This window comes from Podarcis filfolensis (genome assembly GCF_964270895.1).
Source record: "Podarcis filfolensis genome assembly, chromosome: 16".
NCBI lineage: Eukaryota > Metazoa > Chordata > Lepidosauria > Squamata > Lacertidae > Podarcis > Podarcis filfolensis.
Genome location: NC_139620.1, coordinates 41,732,789 through 41,753,130, shown reverse-complemented (window position 1 = coordinate 41,753,130; position 20,342 = coordinate 41,732,789). Strand labels below are relative to the sequence as shown.

Sequence of the window (20,342 nt, the reverse complement as noted above, 5' to 3'; positions counted from 1 at the left end):
CTGCTGAATCATTTGCTCCAAATTCTTCAGGTCGGGCATTGTTTTCTTTATCAAAGAAGACTGAGGCAAAGAAGGCATTGAGGAGTTCAGCCCTTTCTGTGTCCCCTGTTTGCATTTCACCATCTTCTCCTCTGAGTGACCCCACTGTTTCTTTGTTCTTCCTTTTGCTACGAACATACCCATAAAAGCCTTTTTTGTTGCTTTTAACCTCTCTAGCAAGCCTGAGTACATTCTGTGCTTTAGCTTTTCTGACTAAAGATGTTGAAAAGCATGGGGGAGAGGACAGAACCCTGAGGCATCTCACAAGTGAGAGCCCAGGGGTCTCAACACTCATCCCCCCCCACCACTTTCTGAACACAGCCCAGGAGGAAGGAGTGGAACTGCTGTATAACAGTGCCACCAGCTCCTAACCCCTCTAGACGGTCCAGAAGGATGTTATGGTTGATGGTGTCAAAAGCCGCTGAGAGATCCAGCTGAACTAGGAAACAGCTCTCACCTTTGTCCCTAGCCCACCGGAGATCATTGACCAGTGTGACCAAGGCAGTTTCAGTCCCATGTTGAAGCCTGAATCCCGATTGGAAGGGATCCAAATGGTCCGCTTCTTCCAGGCGTGCCTGGAGTTGTTCAGCAACCACCCGCTCAATCACCTTGCCCAAGAATGGAAGATTTGAGACTGGGCGATAGTTGGCCATATTGGCAGCATCTAAAGATGGTTTTTTAATTTGAAGCTATACTATGAAGCCTCGTGCCTTTGCTGGGTTAAAGATTGGATTGTTATAAAAAATACAAACCTGTTGGACTTGGAAGGTTTCAACATCAGTGTCAGGGAACTGCCATCGTAGCCAGAGGCGGAGGGAAGGCTCCAGAGGGATGCCGGAGAGGGTCCCAGTAGGGAGAGAGGCAGCCCATCTGCTGGGGAAGGAAATCAGTGTAGCACCAGTGGAGAAGGGGGGCAGAAGGGGGAATCGGCGAGGGGGCTCCAGGAGACCAGCGGGGAGAGCACGGGTCCTCCGTTGCCCACACCCTCCCTGCACAGAAGACTTACGCGCAGGGAGAGTAGGAGGAGACTAGGTGTCAAAGAACTTCTTTGCTGGAAGAAGTTCAAGAAATGCCCACTGACGGATTCTGCCAGCGATTGAGGCAGCCACGGGAGAGAGGCTGTCCAGACAGAAAGGGTTCACCCAGGTAACCTAGCCAGGAATGGCGACAACTTACGCACGAGCAACCCCTAGAACCATTACAGCAATCCGTCAGTCACCGACGTTGCTTGTGCGCAGCCCCAGAGAGGCAGCACGATGAGCCAAACCAGGACAGCCGGAGAGATGGAGCAAGCAGCTGGAGTGCAAAGTCTGGTAGAGAGGAACCGAGACTTGGAACAGCATGTAGCTCTCCTGACGGCGTGGCTGGACAAAAGACGGGCTCAGGATGCGCAGGTCAGACCCACCACCATCGCAAGGAAAGTACCGGGGCTGGTACACAAGTTTGGGGGGAAACCCCAGGACTACAATGCGTTCCGAACGGAAATAGAGTACGCTTTGGAACTGCAGCATAATGACTTTGCTGATGACGGGGAGAGGGTAGCTTACATTGTGGGGCATCTGGAGGATGGGGTGCGCGATTGGATCAGGCCCCTAATGGCGACGCAAAATGATGCCTTGAAGGACCTTAAGAAATTCTTCCAGGCAATGAATGCGATGTATTCCAGTGAAGTGGAGCAAAGTGTGACTCGGTGGGAACTGATGGGGTGCAAGCAGGGAAACCTGTCAGTTAGAGACTACTGGTCGCGCTTTGCGATGTTGATCCACCGGCTCGGCTGGGATCTGGACTCTGAACCGATACAAATGTTGTTTGAGGAGGGGTTGTCCCCAACTGTGAAGGACGAGTTGTCCCGCACGCCCCGCCCACAGTCGATGGATGAGCTGACCAAGGCTGTGCTTGTGATTGGAGTACGGCAGGAAGCGCGGGCTCAGGAGAAACGCGAAGTGAGAGGGGAACGTTGCCATGACTACCGCATTCCTGAAATACCAAGACAGCTTTCCCAGGCGGCTGAGCCAATGGAAATTGATGGCGCGCGCACACGCACGAGGTTTCAAACTCCAGTGAAGGTCGCAAGAGGGAGGGGAAGGATTGGAAAACCACCAAGAAGTGTTTCCTCTGCCAGCGGCCAGGACATTTTGCCAGGGTCTGCCCTCAAAGAAAGGACTGGCAAGGGATGGTGGGGGCTGCTGGCTGCGAGGAGAAGGGGAAGGAAGGGCAGGCGCCGGGAAACGACAACGCCTGGCTGCCAACCAGCAGGGGCAGCAGCCAGGCCAGCAACCAATAGAAGTGCCCTAGCTGGACCATCCCAAGGCAGCTATAGCCATAGAAGTGGTGCTAGAACTCCCGAATGGGCACCCAGTCAAAGTTGAGGTGCTGCTGGATTCGGGCAGCTCCTGCAATTTCTTCAGCAGGGACCTCGCTCTGGAGCACCAACTCCACCTGCTGCCCCTGGATTTTCCCTTGCAAGTGACCACCATCGATGGCAGGGAACTTCTGGGGGGGAAGTGACACACCAGACCCCGCCAATGCGAATGAGGGTTTCCAGGCACACGGAGACCATTGCCTTTCACGTGGCCACACTGGCAGGACCCCCAATAATACTGGGGATGAGCTGGCTGGCACTACATGATCCAGTAGTGTCATGGCATCAGCGGTCAGTCACCTTTGGGTCAGCTTACTGCTTGGAACACTGTCTGGGGGGGGGGGGAGAACCCAAGAATGACAGTGGCCAGGGTGGCTGGGCTGGCTGTGGAACCAAAAGGGGAGGTGCCACCACAATATGCTGACCTGAAGGAAGTCTTCAGCGAGAAGGAGGCGGATAGACTACCCCCCCATAGGCCCTTTGACTGCCAAATCAACTTACTCCCAGGGGCTCAGCTGCTGGTGGGTAAGCTGTATGCCATGTTGGGGAGACTGCAGCTAAGATGGCGACGTGAACGGCAGCCTTGCTCTATGCTCGGTAAAGCTTTGTTTTTACTATCTGCTTTGGCGGGTTCTAAGGGCCCTAAGATGCCTTAAGGCGTTTATTCTAGAAGTTTTATGGTTTATGGTTCAGATTATTTCTACTTCTCCCATAAATCTGCAAGAAATCGCGGCAGATAAAGATAAACGCGGCAGATAAAGACTGTTAAAGGGAGTAGGGCTCATTAACAGCAAAAACTGCCCTGACCCTGCAATTTTGAGAAATCCTCTCCCTATTTTTCTTGCCGACATGAGAGGGAAGAAACGCTGCAGGCAGCATTCCAATGAAGCTACGAGCACGGCCAAAAAACAGACAAATATCAGGGATTTCCTGCCTGACAATGACCTAAATGAGATCTGTAGAAACTTCCCTACAGCAAACAGTTATGAGGCCCTAGCTCCCAGTACTACTCATGAGGAGCCTGCCGGCACTGTGGACGGCCTACAATTAGCCTCGAACCTGCGTATGAAGGAACAGATGGAACAGACTTTTGAGTCCCTGCAAAAAACTTCACCTGAATTATCCCAGCCACCAGTCCAGTTAAACAAAGACCGAGAGGCACTGGAACTGCTAATCTACCAGACTGAGTTGATAACACATACCATCACCAACTTATATAAAAGGCAGGATGGGATTGAAAAGAAGCTTGGAAAAGTCTTTGGCTTGTTCAGTTGCCCCCCTCACTTCCTCAGTTTAACAATATTGCAAACCCCGCTCACCTCTGCCCAACTGTGCAGGTTAACCTTGCACAAAAACAAGTGAGATGCCTGCCCAACCAAGTACAAAACTCAAGTCTGCAACTCCAGAACAGCAAACTTGCAGTATTGGTGGGAAACTACCCCTTGAATCACAACAAATGGGCGGATAAACATTTGGTTGCAAATTCCCTGACCCAACTGCTGGGGCAGACACTACGCCCTGTAGATATAGTGGACATCTTATGGCTGCCTTCTGGACCTTATATGAGACGTATGGTTATTAACTTTAGATCTGCCCACTGTGCTGCAAAGATTTTAGGACTAAGAAACCGTACAAGAAAATGGTACATCTATTTCACAAGGGTATTCACCAACCTGACCCGCACACCGCTATGCACCAGGATAGGTGCTGTCTGTGCTGATGCTGGGCCTGTGCGCCATAAAGAACAAATAGTTGGGGGAATGGAGCCGGGATACATTACCCCTCAGGGAGTGGCAAGCCTGCCCGCAAATGACCTAATTGATTTTCTACACCCCCCGCTTGGTACCCTGGTCTCTATGTGCAACGAGCCTGGTATTGGACTACCCAAGCCAGACCAGTTTGAAATGCTCTCGTCCTCATATGCCTCGATGCCGGAATTGGAGGCTTCCATTATTTTAAGTCCGATACGTAATCAAGATCCACAGCATTTGTCAAATTTTGACCCGCTAGCAGTACCGACACAAGACTCAGCTGTTGACCTGCTACCTGTACAGCCTATATGGGTCGGCAAAGCCCTTGCTCTGCATAAACCAGCTGAACATCATGATACATCAGCTGATCATCATGATATTTGTAATGGTGTCATCGAAGACCCTCTGGGCCAAATCAACCAATTGGCCCCTCAGTTAAAGCCATCACACCTACCTTGGGACCAGCAACCTCAAACCTGGAACCACCAAGCAGGGCAGAAGGAGGAGGAGCCTAACTCAGGAGTCTCAAACCACCGGAAAAGAGATTGACTGCCACTATTTCCACCATCACCCTATTTCCACATCCTATCTTGGAATGTGGCAGGATGGCTATCTAAGCAGGGTGACGTCGACCTTCTGGATTTCCTCACAAAATTTCAGATTATATGCCTACAGGAGACATGGTGTCTAGATCTCCATGTCCCTTCTCTACAGGGATACGAAGCTTTTGCTACCCCTGCGATAAAACCAAATTTTCGAGGCCGACCTAGTGGTGGCTTAGTCACTTTTGTTTCCACCAAGCTAAAGTGCAAGGTCCGGCAACAGCAGTGGGCGAAGAGTAACAATCTACAAATCCTACTTATTTCTAGCAGTGAAGGAGGAGATTTCCTTTGCTTTAATATATATATCCCTCCTATAGGCACCCCTTCCCAGTCGTTACAAACCTGGGAAGATTTAGAGCTATGTTTGGAAAAGGCTGAACTAGAATTCCCTGGCATGGATATCCTGCTGGCAGGTGATTTCAACGCCAGGATAGGAAACGACATTAATACGTACTGCTCTAAATCTCAGTTGCTGCCAGAGGCAGATTGGTTTATTCCCTGGTCCTCTGATGATAAGGTCTTGAATAAAGCAGGCATTACATTAATGGAGACTGCCTTCAAACATAATCTGTATAATTTGCATGGTACCCGTATGGACAGGTCAGGAGGTTTCTTTTCTTTCCTTGGGCCTAGAGGTGTGAGCGTTATTGATTATATCCTGGTCTCCCCAAAACTCTTGGAGAGGTCACAGGGCTTTAGGACTTTCAACAGAACTGAGAGTGATCACCTCCCTATATCAATTTCACTAATTCCCCGTGGTTTGGAGGATCCGCAATACTGCAATCACTGTGCAGACCCACCTCCAACTCTGGCCCTTCGCAGGCGTAAATGGAACAGCGACCTGGAATTCAAAATCAAACTACACCTGCATTCATCAGAATTACTGGCCTTGAGAGACCAGTGTATTTTATCTAATTCTGACCCCTTTCTAACATTTCAGCAGGTCTCAGAGTCGCTCTTCCCACTACTCACGAACCCCAACCCTCCCAAACAACAAAATAATTCGAGGGCCTGGTTCGATAAAGACTGTAGGAATCTAAGATCTTTGCTCGGGAAATTACAAAATAAGGTAAAACAGGAAGGGACCCTGTCCTCAGTGGAAAACCTGCACAGGTGGCGCTCTCATTATAAAAATACTCTAAAACTTAAGAAATCCCTCTATAGAAAGGAACAGTGGGAGGCACTCGACAAGGCGATCAAATTGCGGGACGACAAAAAGTTCTGGGAAATAATTGCTCAGGGAATTTCACCCAAAGGGATAACTGTAACCAACAGTATTTCATCTAACATGGTACCAACATTTTTCCCGGCTATATAACCCTAATCCTAACCCTAACCCTAAACCGAGCCAGTTTCCTCTTAAAAACGATCTATTAATGGGCTGGGATCCTGTTACTGAATTAGAATGTTTACAGCTAATTAAAACACTCCAGAATGGCAAAGCTCCTGGTGAAGATATGATTCCTCCTGAGGTGCTTAAACTAAATGCCCAGTGGTGGGCTGCTTTTTTGGCCCAACTTTTTACGGTAATAAATGATACATGCAAAATCCCAGAAAATTGGAAACTGAGCCTGGTAGCCCCATCTATAAGAAGGGCGACCCCAAGACCCCTCAAACTATCGCCCCATAAGTCTCCTGGACATTGTGTATAAACTTTATACTCGCCACCTGTTAAATAAATTGGTTGACTGGGCTGACCACTCTAACTTGCTTAATCCGGAACAGGCAGGGTTTAGAAAGGGCCATAGTACAATAGGCCATTGTTTGGTATTACAGACAATGATAGATAAGTATACAAAGACACATAAGAGCAAACTTTTTGTGGCTTTTGTAGATCTTACATCCTCTTTTGACTCAATCTGTAGGGACAAATTATGGCAAAAACACAGATATAGATAGACGACTTTTCAAAATACTTAGAGAGTTACATACAGACATCACAGTTAAAATTAGAACTGGGATGTCAGGCAACTATACTGACCCACTGCCACTGGGGAAAGGGGTTAAACAGGGCTGTTTGTTAGCGCCGTTCCTCTTTAATTTCTATATAAACGACATTGTTCAACATATGGCTAAGTATAAGTCATCAGCTCCTGCCCTGGAAGGCAAACGCCTGAATATACTGCTATATGCTGATGACATGGCGGTCATGGCACTCACTCGAAGGGGCCTACATAGCATGCTGGAGGGGCTCGTAGCTTATTGTTCCCAAAACTCTCTAAAGATAAATTATGATAAAACAAAAATTGTATTTACTAGAGCTCGCCACACATTCGATGGTCTTTAGATGAACACAAAATTGAACAATGTCTTCTCTTTAAATATCTTGGTATCACTTTCCAAGCTACATCTAGCTGGCTTGCCCACTTCAAGACTGTAGCCCTTCTAGCATGTAGGACAATTGGTGCTCTGCTCAGCTTTTTTTATTCGAGGGGAGGGCAACTGGTGACCCCAGCACTAAAAACTTTTGTTGGAAAAGTGATTCCCCAGATGTTATACGGAGTAGAACTCTGGGGATGGAATCAGAAGCTGTTAGAATGGCTTGAAATCTTCCAAAATTTTTATCTCAGAAGAATTCTAGGCCTCCCTCAGAGCACTCCGGCAGCTTTCCTAAGAGTGGAAGTAGGATTACCCTCTGTGTCTGCCAGGGCCCACTTAAGATTCCTGCGTTTTTTCACCAACCTCATAGATGCCCCGAACACCTTATTGGCTAAACAAGCCTTTGTATCATTACAAAATAATACCACTTGGCATAAAAATCTACTAGACATTTTATCTAGATACAACCTACCTGAGTTTAATACTCTCAAATTGTGGAGCCCTGATAAAGAATGGATCTTTGAAAAAGACGCCTTTTTGGACTCCACTAAGATAAAAAACTCTGGGTTTTCCTACTGGTTCCCTCGAGTAAAAGCAGTCAAAATCTGTGCCAACTACTTGGTGGAGATCACTGATCCCACCCTTCGGAGAGCTTTTACTATGGCACGGTTCCAAACATTGCCAACTGCTTATTTGACCGGTAGATACACAAAAACCCCAGTAGAACACCGTTTATGTCCTTGCCTTATGAAAATTAAAGAGGATCTTACACATTACCTCCTCTATTGCCCCATTTACTCGGGCTTTAGAGACGCATTGCTGCAAATTATACCCAATTCTATAACCAGTCCTGAAGATAGAGTAAAATTTTTGTTAGTTGATGCAAACCCACGCATTACCCATGTGGTAGCGGTTTTTGTGATGAAGGCCATGAAAGCCAGGGAAAGATTTATGGACGACAATGTAAAGACCCCTTCATCGTCTGTTTAACTCGTTGCTCGTTTTCCCTCCTTTTCTATTCTGTGGGAAGAAGGTTTCGTTGGCCTAGTATGTAATGAATTTTAATATTTTTAACTATTGTAGTGTTGATGTTTGTGCACAGGCATGGTCCTCACAATAAATGGATTTGATTTGTATGCCATGTCTGACCGGGAGATGCAGGAGTTGCGGCAATTTATTGACAAGAACCTGAAGAGGGGGTTCATAAGGGAATCAAAGGCGGTGGGGGGCAGTCCGGTGTTCTTTGTGGACAAAAAAGAGACTAATCAGCCCAGGCTAGTCGTGGATTATAGGGCCTTGAACCTAGTGTCAGAACCCGTGACCTTCCCAATGCCCAGGATTGACGACATTTTAACACGGGTGAGGCAGGGGAAATTTTTTACCAAGCTGGACCTCAGGGGAGCGTACAATTTGATTAGGATAAGGGAGGGGGACGAATGGAAAACTACCATGTTCGCCCCCCTGGGGGCTTTTGAGTACTTAGTCATGCCATTTGGATTACAATCGGGCTCTGCCTGCTTTCAAGCTTTCATGCACCACGTGTTGGGGCCCCTGCTGTACAAGAACTGCGTAGCCTTTTTGGATGACGTCTTAATCTATTTGGACAATGAGAAGCAACATGTCAGAGACGTCAGGGAAGTGCTAAAGAGACAGCAGAAGCACCAGTTGTGGGTCAAGCTGGAAAAATGCCAATATCACGCCAGAGAGGTCGAGTTTCTGGGGTACAAGTTGTCAGACAAGGGCCTAGCTATGGACCCAAGCAAGGTGCAGGCAGTGCTGGAATGGAAGGCCCCCAAAACCTGGAAGGATGTGCAGAGGTTCTTAGGGTTCAGCAACTTCTACAGGAAGTTCATCAAGAACTTCGCCCACTTGACAGCGCCCATCACAGATTGTCTCAGTAGCAAAAAGAAGTTCGCGTGGACAGAAAGTGCCCAGCAATCCTTTGAAAGACTGAAGAAGGCGTTCGCTTCGGAAGAGCAGCTCCTGCACGTTGATCTGGAGAAGCCCATGAGACTGGAGACGGACGCGTCCAACTGAGCCATTGGGGCGGTCCTTTTGCAGCCAGGGGCCAAGCAGGGCTGGAGGCCATGTGCCTTTTTCTCGAGGAAGCTGAGCAAGTCGGAGCAAAACTATACAGTGTATGACCGCGAACTGCTTGTGATCTATGCGGCGTTTCGCCGATGGAGACATCTGTTAATAGGGGCGCAGCACAAGATCCAGGTTTGTACTGACCACAAGAACTTGGAATACTGGAGGACTGCGCAAGTATTCAATCAGAGACAGATTCGATGGGCTCAGGAGTTCTCCAAGTTTTCCTTCGAGATCCGATACGTGCCGGGAGAGGAAAACATAAGAGCAGATGCTCTCTCCTGGAAGCCGGAGTACATGGAAGGAGAGGGACCGCCGGAGATCCGACACGTGTTTCCCGAGTACCGATGGGTGTGTGGCGGAGCGTTGGTTGGGAAACGAGAACTGGCCGGGCTTACTAGAAACGACGCGTTCGCTCAAACGAAAATCAGGGAACTCCGGGACGGAAGGGAAGACCATGGAGGGTTTGAGGAAAAGGAAGGGTTACTGTACTATAAGGGGGCGCTGTATGTACTGGGGGAGACCTTGAGGGGGAAGGTACTCAAACAACTCCACGACAACCCAACAGCTGGGCACTTTGGACAGCACAAAACCATGCTGCTCGTCACCAGGCAGTTGTGGTGGCCAAAGGTGAGGGAAGACGTACAGGAATATGTACGGGGGTGCGACCGCTGCCAGAAGGCAAAGGGGGAGAGGGCTGCCCCCGCAGGGTTACTGGAACCCTTACCCACACCGGGAAGACCCTGGGAGGTGGTGTCCATTGATTTTATGACAGATTTGCCCAAGTCAAGGGGGAAGACAGCAGTCATGGTAGTAGTCGATCTACTGACGAAGATGTGCCATTTCATAGCTTGCTCACATGCGGTGACGGCAGAGGAGACAGCCAGGTTGTTTGTGGATCACATCTTCAGGGTGCATGGAGCTCCCTCGAGGGTCATCTCAGATCGCGGGAAACAATTTACTTCACGGTTCTGAAGGAAGCTCATGAGCTTGCTGCAGGTCGAGGTGGGCTTCTTGACGGCGAGGTACCCGGAAACCAACGGACAAGCAGAAAGAGCGAATAGTATACTCCAGCAATACCTACGCTGCTACGTCAGCGAGAGACAGAACGATTGGGTAGAGAAACTAGCGTTGGCTGAATTTGCGTACAATAACGCTGAACATGTGTCCACAGGAATGAGCCCTTTCATGGACAATTATGGGTGTCACCCCAGGGCCTTCCCGGGGAGGGGGGAGGAAGCATGGAGTGTACCAGTGGCAGAGCAGTTTGTAGAAGAAATGGAGGCCTTGCACCAGCAACTCAAGATGAACTTGGAGCGGGCCAAGGAAGTTTACAAGAGGCAGGCGGACAAGCACCATTAGGAGGGGGAAGCCATACGGGTGGGAGACCGGGTGTGGTTGTCAACCCAAGGGTTACCCCTAAAGGGAGGGTGCAAAAAGTTGCAGCCGAGGCGACTGGGGCCTTTTGAGGTAACACAGCAGGTGAACCCCGTGGCATTCAAGCTCAAGTTGCCTGACAGCATGAAGATACATCCGGTGTTCCATAGGTCCCTACTTTCACCGTACAGGGAGGGGCGGGAATTTCCGGGGTGGGAGGGAGGAGCCACCACCCACCCGCTGGTAGAGGAGAGGGAACACCGCAACCAAGCGATAGAAATACTCGATTCAAGGTGGCGAGGTCGCCAGGTGGAGTACTTGGTAGCTTGGGAGGGAGAACCCAGGTCAGAAAACACGTGGGACCCCGCTGAGTCGATCAATGATGGGTATTTGGTGGGAGAATTCCACAGTTTGTTCCCGGATAAACCAAAACCACTAGCGAGATTCTGGGAGGAAGAATTTGGGACCACAGACGACGAAGGGGACTTTGTGGGTTTTCTTGCCTCCGAAGAGGAGGGAGGGGAGGTGTCAGAGGGAGAAGAATCAGACTGGGAGGCCCACCCTGTGGGAAGAGATCGGAGCGGGTGGGAAGCGGGGTTTGAATCCTCAGAGGATGGTGACAGCTCCTTCAGGGGATTCCCCGCATCGTTGCCGCAGAAAGGGACGAGGTTGAATCGGAAAATCGGGCCAGGGGTGGAGGGGGTCCTGGGGGGGAGGTGGATGTCAGGGAACTGCCATCAGAGCCAGAGGTGGAGGGAAGGCTCCAGAGGGATGCCGGAGAGGGTCCCAGTAGGGATAGAGGCAGCCCATCTGCTGGGGAAGGAAATCAGCGTAACACAAGTGGAGAAGGGGGGCAGAAGGGGGAATCGGCGAGGGGGCTCCAGGACTCCTCGCCGGAGACCAGCGGGGAGAGCACGGGTCCTCCGCTGCCCACACCCTCCCTGCGCAGAAGACTTCCGCGCAGGGAGAGTGGGAGGAGACTAGGCGTCAAAGAACTTCTTTGCTGGAAGAAGTTCAAGAAACGCCCACTGACGGATTCTGCCAGCGATTGAGGCAGCCACGGGAGAGAGGCTGTCCAGACAGAAAGGGTTCACCCAGGTAACCTAGCCAGGAGTGGCGACAACTTACGCACGAGCAATCCCTAGAACCATTACAATCAGTTTCGGCTGGCACGCATATTTGTGGCGCAATAAGGAAAAGGTCCACAAAGGATTTTCTAATCATATTATTAGAGGGCCACTGCTGGAAGTATGGGAGAGAAATAAAAAATTATTGGAAAGAAGCACTCCCTGGTGGTTATCGCCAATCGACATCTTAACAACAACAAAAATAAATATTGAAGGAGAAAGATGGACTTATGAAGATCTGTTAGTAAAAACAGAAAAAGGATGGAAGATCAAACCATATGAAGAGATAAAGAATAAACTAACAGGTTGGATTCAATTTCATCAAATTAATGCTTTGTGGACCGAAGACAAAAAGATCGGGATGAACGAAAAAAAATCCAGATTCCAGGTAGAAATATTGGAAGGCAAATCAAAACTCCTATCCAAAATGTACAACCAGCTGCTGGAATGGGATACTAAAGATGAAGAAATAAAAGAAGTAATGGTGAAATGGGCGATAGACTTTGGATACAATCTAGAGTATGATAGTTGGAAGAAACTTTGGAATAAAGGCATGAAATTTTCAGCTTGTACAACACTTAGAGAGAACATGGAAAAAATGATGTACAGGTGGTACATCACACCTGTAAAATTAGAAAAAATGTATAAAACCGAAGATAAAACAGGCTGGAAATGTAAAATTAAGGAAGGCAATTTCTACCACATGTGGTGGATTTGTGAGGTAATTAAAAAGTTTTGGGAACTTATTTATAGTGAATTAAAAAAAATATTTAAATATACCTTCACAAAAAAACCTGAGGCCTTCCTTTTGGGGATAATTGGAGAAGAAATTAAAAAGGAAGACCAAATATTATTCCAATATGCAACAGTAGCTGCTAGAATATTAATAGCACAAAATTGGAAGACACCAAAACCCCCAACTGTAAATGATTGGCAAATTAAATTATTTGAATACCGTATTTTTCGCCCTATAAGACGCACTTTTCCCCCTCCAAAAATGAAGGGGAAATGTGTGTACGTTTTATGGGGCGAATTCAGGCTCCTTGGCTTCAGCGATAGCAACGCGAAGCCTCCGAAGCCTGCGCTCCAGAGGCTTCGCGTTGCTTCCGCTGAAGCCAGGAGAGTCTGCTCTTTGAGGCTGGCGGTGGGGGAAAGCAACGCTTCCCCCATCACCAGCCCCAGAGGATGGGGGGGCAGCAGGAAGGCGCACGACGCCTTCCCGCTACTCTCCAACCCAGCTTTGAGGCTGGCGGTGGGGGAAAGCAGGCTTTTCCCCAAGGAGGGAGAAGGGAATGACGGTCCCAAGTCCGTCCCTTCTCCCTCCTGTGGGCTTTTGCGGGAGATGGGGGAATTCCCCCACCTCCCGCAAAAGCAGGCAAAAGCCTTGTGCTCTTTAAAGGGGCAGCGCGGCTTCTACTGGCTTTTCTAGGAGGTGGGGGAATTCCCCCACCTCGTAGAAAAGCCCGTAGGAGCCACGCAGCCTTTAAAGAGTGCGCCGCTCTTTGGGGCTTTTCCCCAAGGAGGGAGAAGGGACTGACTGGCCGTTTCAGTCCCTTCTCCCTCCTGGTCGAAAAGCCCGCAGGAGTCGCGCGCGGCTCCTGTGGGCTTTTGCGGGAGGTGGGGGAATTCCGCCACCTCCCTCAAAAGCAGGAAGAAGGTCTTGAAGTAGCGCACAGGATGAAGGTGATGGACTATATGGAATTAGCGGAAATGACTGGCAGAATCCGAGACCTGGGAGAAGAGTTGGTGGAAGAAGACTGGAAGAAATTTAAAGACTATCTTCAGAAACACTGTAAAATTAATGAATGTTAAAAATGATGCTGGATTGAAAATAAGTGGCATTAGCAACAAAGTTAACAAGAGTATGCAAAATTGAACTGAAAATGGATGAAAATATAGAGTTATAATATGTTAAGGTATAGAGCTAAGATAAACGAAAGAGGGTAAGGATTTGCTGATTTGATTATTTAAATGGGGATACAAAAAGGGGAGGTGTGAGGAGGCCAAGGAAATGAGATAATGAGTTAGGGTTACAAAAATGGATTTGTTTTTATTCTTCCTTTTCTTATTTTATGTATTTTTCTATGTTTCTTTTACTGTATTTCTTTCTTTTTATATGATCTTTTAAATTTATGTTTTTGTAAAACTCCAATAAATATCTAAAAAAAAAAATGAAGTAGCGCACAGGCTACTCACAGAGGGAAGCATTCACCACCCCACGAAGCCCATCACCTAGCCCTTCCTGGCTAGCTTTTATAAGCCAGGATGGGCAAAGATCAAGGAGACAGGTGGTTGGTTTCACTCGTCCAAGCAGCCTGTCCACATCCTAGGAGGTAACATCCACAGAGGATTGAGGCCTCTACTGCATCTGCAAGCTATGCCATGAAGCACACATTGCAATCAATTTATATTGACTGGAAAAAGAGCAATTGCTGCCCTGGGATCATTTCCCTCTCCTAAAATGGTGCTGGCGGCGCTTTGTGCCCTCTTCTAACATGGAGGCACTTCTGCTGGCTATTTCCCTCTCCTAAAATGGCGCTGGCGGTGCTTTGTGCCCTCTTCCAACATGGAGGCACTTCCGTTGGCTATTTCCCTCTCCTAATATGGTGCCTGCGGTGATTTCTGCCTAAGGTCCCATCCCTCACCGCCGGGGCTCGAAGCAGGGACTGCCTACCCACCGAGCGCGGAGCCCTGGCACTGGGCATCCTTCGATCTCCTCCCTGTCCGTGGGGACTCTCTTCAAAAACCTCTTCCTCTTGCCCTGCCCCAGCCCCAACGAGGTCCAAAGGCAGGCGCCTGCATTGGCCCTTTAAGGCGCAGGGTCTGCCTTGGGACCCCCTGGAGCTGCCAGGTAGGACTGGCTCCAGGGAACCTTGGCTTCCTTTGAGGGTTTTTTTGGGGGTGGGGTGGGATTTTTGCAGTCGTCACCTTCTCTCCTCTCCTCTCCCCACCCTGCCCCCTGCAGCGCAGAGCAATGCTTTTTGTGTTTCACATCTTCCCAGAAGGTAATACTTTTGTTGTGATACGATCGTATTTCTAGAGCAGATATTCAAAGTACAAATTCTTGAACCTGAGAAGATGAGTAACGTTATTGTGATAGTTGGCTGGAATGTAATGACACATCCCCCTTCCATATGATTTTATGGTTTTTACATAATTTGGGGAAGGTGTTAATCCTTAGGGGACAATGCACACTGGACATTACTTCACAAATATCAATAGTAAATGTCTTCGTGTCATGGTTTCTTTCTGGTAAAGGTAAAGGTAAAGGGACCCGTGACCATTAGGTCCAGTCGTGACCGACTCTGGGGTTGCGGCGCTCATCTCGCTTTATTGGCCAAGGGAGCCGGCGTACAGCTTCCGGGTCATCGGGCCAGCATGAGTAAGCCACTTCTGGTGAACCAGAGCAGCGCACGGAAACACTGTTTACCTTCCCGCAGGAGCGGTACCTATTTATCTACTTGCACTTTGATGTGCTTTTGAACTGCTAGGTGGGCAGGAGCCGGCACCAAGCAACGGAACTCCCGCCGGGCTCCCCAGGTTTGCGGAGAGCTGCCCGAGGCCCGAAGCCTGGGGTGCGCTGAGTAGCACTCCTCGGGTTTTGGGCTGCAGGCTGCTGTCAGCAAGCCTTGGGAGCCCAGCCTTGGGAGCCCGGCGGGAAGTCGCGCCGGGCTCCCAAGGCTTGCGGAGAGCTGCCCAAAGCCTGGGGCGCGCTCCGCTGCGCTCCCCAGGTTTCGGGCTGCAGGCTGCTGTCTGCAAGCCTTGGGAGCCCAGCGGGAACTCCTGAGGGCTCCCAAGGCTTGCAGATAGCTTCCTGAAGCCTAGAGAGTGAGAGGGGTCAGTGCGCACCGACCCCTCTCGCTCTCCAGGCTTCAATGAAAGCCTGCATTCGCCCCATAGGACGCACACACATTTCCCCTTCATTTTTGGAGGGGAAAAAGTGTGTCCTATAGGGTGAAAAATACGGTAATTTGTATGTTATGTTACATAGTTTGTAGGTACATCATTTTTGTTTAATTTAGAGTATACATGGCTGACGAAGCCCGGTTGGGCGAAACAAGGTATTATCCCAGAATCCTTGTTGTGCCATACCTTCAAGTTTTCCATCTGATCTGATATCTACATACAATGCATGTTAGACTCCTCAAAGCAGCGATACGTGGAACATCATAAAATAAGCATACCATATTGTGGTTATTGCCAATATGCCACTTTAGGAACCGAATGGACTTTATCCCCTGACCATTCATTGGACTTTAATTTCTCTTGATATGTTCTGTTTGCATGATGTGTTGGTCTATGGAATTACACTTTGTGAGATATTATATGTTGAATTGTGTTTGAAATAGAAGTTACATAGTCAAAAACAGCCTATTACGTTGTGTGTGTTGTAACCAGGATTGTATTTACGTAACCTAAGGTTTAGTAGTATGTTCCATTAGCTAGGCCATCATAAGTTTGGACAAGGAAACTTTTGAAAGTACAATAAGCTATAGTAGAGGGTCGGTTTGTGGTGCTCTTGTGTATGTTTGCATATGTCTCATTATCTGCATGCTTTCTCATGAGTGAACTCCATTCTGTTTAATGAGGCTTTCCTCATGTGTTTTAGGCTTGCGCTAGTGAGTCATCCTTGTTTTTGGTGCTTGAGCAAGGGCTCGCTGTGTGCGGGCCTGGAGGATCAAGCTGACCCTTGAGATGTGCTCAGAGGGGAGGAGAGCAAGGGCTTGGCTCAGTCAGCTGGCTGGCTGGCTCTTCCTGGCCCTGTCACTCAGCCATCCCCCAGTCCTGATGCCTGGGCATATTTATAGCCATGACCTGTCCCCTTGGCTCAGCTGCTGGCTCTCATCTGCGGTGGGCGGGAAGGGAGGGGCCCCCTTCTTAGCCTCTGCCCTCCTCCTCTCCGCTTTTCCTGTGCTTGGTAGGAACCTGTAGCTGCTCCTAGAGCCTGGGAGGCTCTTTGTGTAGAAACTGTACCCCTCCTGTTGCTGGCAGTGCTGAAAATAGAGAAGGTAGACAATCCCTGGGCTTGTTTGGTTGGGGAGGAAATTGGGGAGTGGGTTCTTGGGGAGTGATTGGGAAGGGGATTAATTGGGCAGGGGGCTGCTTTGGGATACAAAATGTCTTTCTTTCAGTGTGCTGCTTGCTGGGTGTGAGGGGCTATTTTTAGCCAGGTATGAAGAAGGCCTGGAGGAACACGAGGGGCCATCAAATGGCTGGAGCTGATCCCTTCAGCATATGGCTGTTTGTGCGCACACCATAGGATCATATATGCTGAGCAAGACATGATTTAAGTGGGCAGGAATGTTCATTTATTGATTCTCTGAATTATCCATTCATCAGAAGTGAGCTGCCAGGCACTGATGAAACTAGGAGCATCCTGTTAGGTAGGGATGGAAAATTCGTTTTCTGAATATTGATTGTTTTTGCAAAGGTGGCATTGAGGCCCCTTCTGGAATCAAGACGTTTTGAGAAGAGTGCCAGTGTGGTGTAGTTGCTTAGAGTGCCACCAGGGTTCAAATTGCCATGGAGCTCACTGGGTGACCTTGAAGGTCAGCCACACTGAACTCTCTCAGTCCTAACCTGCCTCACAGGGTTGTTGTGGAGATTAAATGAGGAGTTCCTTGGGGGGGAAGAAGGATAGAAATGCAATAAATACATAATCTAGGAACTGACAAAGATGGAGAGAGCAAGATCTAAAGTGTGAAAATGAAAAAGAAAAAATCCTGATGCAAGTTTTAATCTGCTTTTAGTGTTAACATTGCTTTAACTTTTTGGAAGTCTTAAATTATTGTTGTTAATATTGTTCTTTTCATTGATATTTTTAAGTTGTCTTTTTTTGGAAACTGTTTTGAGGTTGTTGTTTTACAATCAAGCCATGTTTAAATTTTATGAAAATAAAATAAAAATAAAAATCCCAGAAGCCCAACTTGGTGGGATGAAGGAATGTTTCCTTTTAAAGAAATCAAATGGGGGGACTGTAATGGTGGTGTTTACTTACTCATTGATAGGAAATGCAGAAATTTAGGCTTTGAGCTCTGAAATGCTATAGAGACTGCTAGCAAAGCAGGGTGTATTTGTGCGCCCCATTCAGCATATCCATTGGTGCATGAGAATTTAATCATAGCAAGGCATGTCTGAATGAGTTTGAATCTGCTGATCGGGAGTGTCTGATTTTTGGTTTGCTGGATGCAAGTGCTGGAGAAAATCCGGCATTGAACGACTGTGATCCTGACAGCTGAACATTGTGAGATCCAAACTCCTCATTCCTTTCCTTTCTTTCGCTTAACGCCACTCACACAGAGAGCTCTCAGCAGAGGGAAACGGCCGTGGATTTGTGTGGAGAAGGCCCTACCAGGAAATCCATGGTGTGAGGAAAACTAAGAATCTGAAAATTTGTAACCATTTTATGGAGAGAGCAAAAGAGGTCCCTTGTGCTTCAAACAGCTGCATAAGTCAGAAACTGAAAGGTGAAGCTATTCCTGGTATGGAGGTGCAATGGTGGGAAAAGCTTCATCTAGGTGCATGCACCTGTGTATATGTATGTGAAAGGCAAGGGGGCAAAGAGGCCATGACCCTGAAGGAGGGAGCCAAGTGGGTAGGGGGGTGGCGGGTGAAGTCATCTCATGGGCATTGTGCTTTGAGTGGCGTATTTCATTTTAAGCACAGTATACAGTAATTACTGCATTGCAGGGGGTTGGAATAAATGAGAACATGAGACTCTAAATCTCACAGTTGTGGGTTGGAGCCCCATGTTGGGCAAAAGATTCCTGCATTGCAGGGGATTGGACTAGATGACACCTATGATTCCTTCCAACTCTACAACTCTGTGCTTCTACTTTTTCCGTAGTTGTCTCATTGCTCCTATTGAGACAGAAACTGGAGAGAATGTTAACAGCATTACATTGACTTAGAATAATAGAATTGTAGAGTTGGAAGGGACCCCAGGGTCACCTTACTAGGTGCAATGCAGGAATCTCAACTAAAGCATCCATGCCATCCAACCTCTGATTAAAAACCCCCAAGGAAGGAGAGTCCACAGCCTCTCCTTCCTTGAGGGAGATCGTTCAGCTGTTGACCAGAAGGTCTTTCTGATGTTTACTCAGAATCTTCTCTCTTGTAACTTGAAGCCATTAGTTTGAGTCCTACCCTATGAGTCTCCTTCAAGAGATCCTACTCTGCTTTCCTTGTTTTTCAGAAAGGACCCACCGTGGTGTAGGGCATGTGGAGATGTGCTTTGCTCAGGGCTAGATAGAAAGCCCTTTAAAGCAGGAGTCGGAAGCCTTTTTTAGCCCAATGGGCACCTTCCAAAGGGCACCCTCCAAAGGGCTGCATGCCAGCAGTGGTGGTGGGGCCCATAGGAAAAAAAAGGGTGACTCCACTAGGTAACCACTCAAAAGCCAAAGGTTCCTAAACATAAACACCCTCCCCTATTTATTAATGTGATAAGAGGCAGTGTTGTGTAGTGGTTAGAGTACTGGACCAGGATCCAGGAGACCAGGGTTCAAATTCTCCCCCTTGACCATGAAGCTCACTGAGTGACCTTGGACCAGTCCTTGCTTCTCTCAGCCTAACCTACCTCGCATGGTTGTTATGAGGATAAAATGGGGAGGCGGGGAATGGTACAAGCCACCTAGGAGGAAAAAAGTGGGATATAAATGCAATAAATAAATATTATCCATGCAGGCACGATCAGAGCTCAAGGGGACATTCCAGCCAGCCAGAAGCAGGGGGAGGGGATGGGCCTGAGGAAGGGCCAAGCCTGGGGAACAATCCTCCAGGCCTGAGCTTCCCCGTGCCTGCTTTTTTAGACAGTTTGGCTACTGGGAAAATGACTTGACCAAAATTTCAGAGAGTCTCTGGTGTTCAGGGTTAAGGCAAATAAATAATGGTCTTTCAAGTGTTGAAAGCATGTTGCCCTTCATAATCTTTAACAGCTTTAACATCTTTAACAGTACAAGTATTATGGGAGAGGGGCCATAGCTCAGTGCTAGAGCACCTGCTTTGCACACAGAAGCTCTCCAGTTCAATCCCTGACAGCTCCAGATGGGGCTGGGAATGTCCTCTGCCTGAAACCCTGGATTTCTATGGGGTTTAAGGCAGGGATTTTCCCTGGATCCTACCTGGAGCTGGCAGAGATTGAACTGCAGTCCTTCCTTCTGCATGCAAAGCAGATGCTCTGCCACTGAACGACTGCCCCATAGGAAAGAAGGATCTGCAAACCATGTCTTTCTTCACAGATTCCTGATAAGGAAATACGCTTTTGATTTGCTCCCTGGCTAGACTTTGATCAAACTGACTTGTAGGCAGCAATTCTCCATGGTTGTTAGTCGCCCATCTGCAAGAAGACAGTCCAGGTTGCTTTCTGGAAAAGGTGCTTGAGCTGACTGCAGTTTCTATAGCTAGGAGTCCCTGGAATGATCAGATTTCTCCTGAAAGTCCATCCCTGTGGAATCCAGCCAGCCAGCCAGGGCATGTCCAGGTGGCTCCAATTTCAGGGTTTCAGGCGCTTCTGATCCTTCCTGGCAGATGTGCTGAGCTCTGCAGCCCTGGGTGATTTTTACACTGGGCCACACAGATTGGATCAACAAAGGGTGCAATGGTGGTAATGGGGGTAGACTGCTTGGGGTAAGTAGAGGCAAAATATGCTGGCTTTTCTGTGGTTGTGTGATGCTATAGC

The 20,342-nt window shown here is 48.4% G+C and overlaps 2 protein-coding genes across 3 annotated transcripts in view; one reads left to right on the top strand and one right to left on the bottom strand.

The window, feature by feature from the left end:
• The window catches only part of TFIP11 (tuftelin interacting protein 11), a gene marked incomplete at its 5' end in the record, with an annotated part of 601,324 nt that overhangs the window by 24,375 nt on the left and 556,607 nt on the right, over positions 1-20,342 (bottom strand). The window lies entirely within an intron of this gene.
• The window catches only part of MYO18B (myosin XVIIIB), a 266,462-nt gene continuing 261,791 nt past the window's right edge, over positions 15,672-20,342 (top strand). Inside the window, exons 1-2 of the mRNA XM_083589603.1 lie at positions 15,672-16,254; positions 16,290-16,674. The gene's annotated coding sequence lies outside the window, so the exon portion shown is untranslated. The remainder of the gene's footprint in view (positions 16,255-16,289; positions 16,675-20,342) is intronic.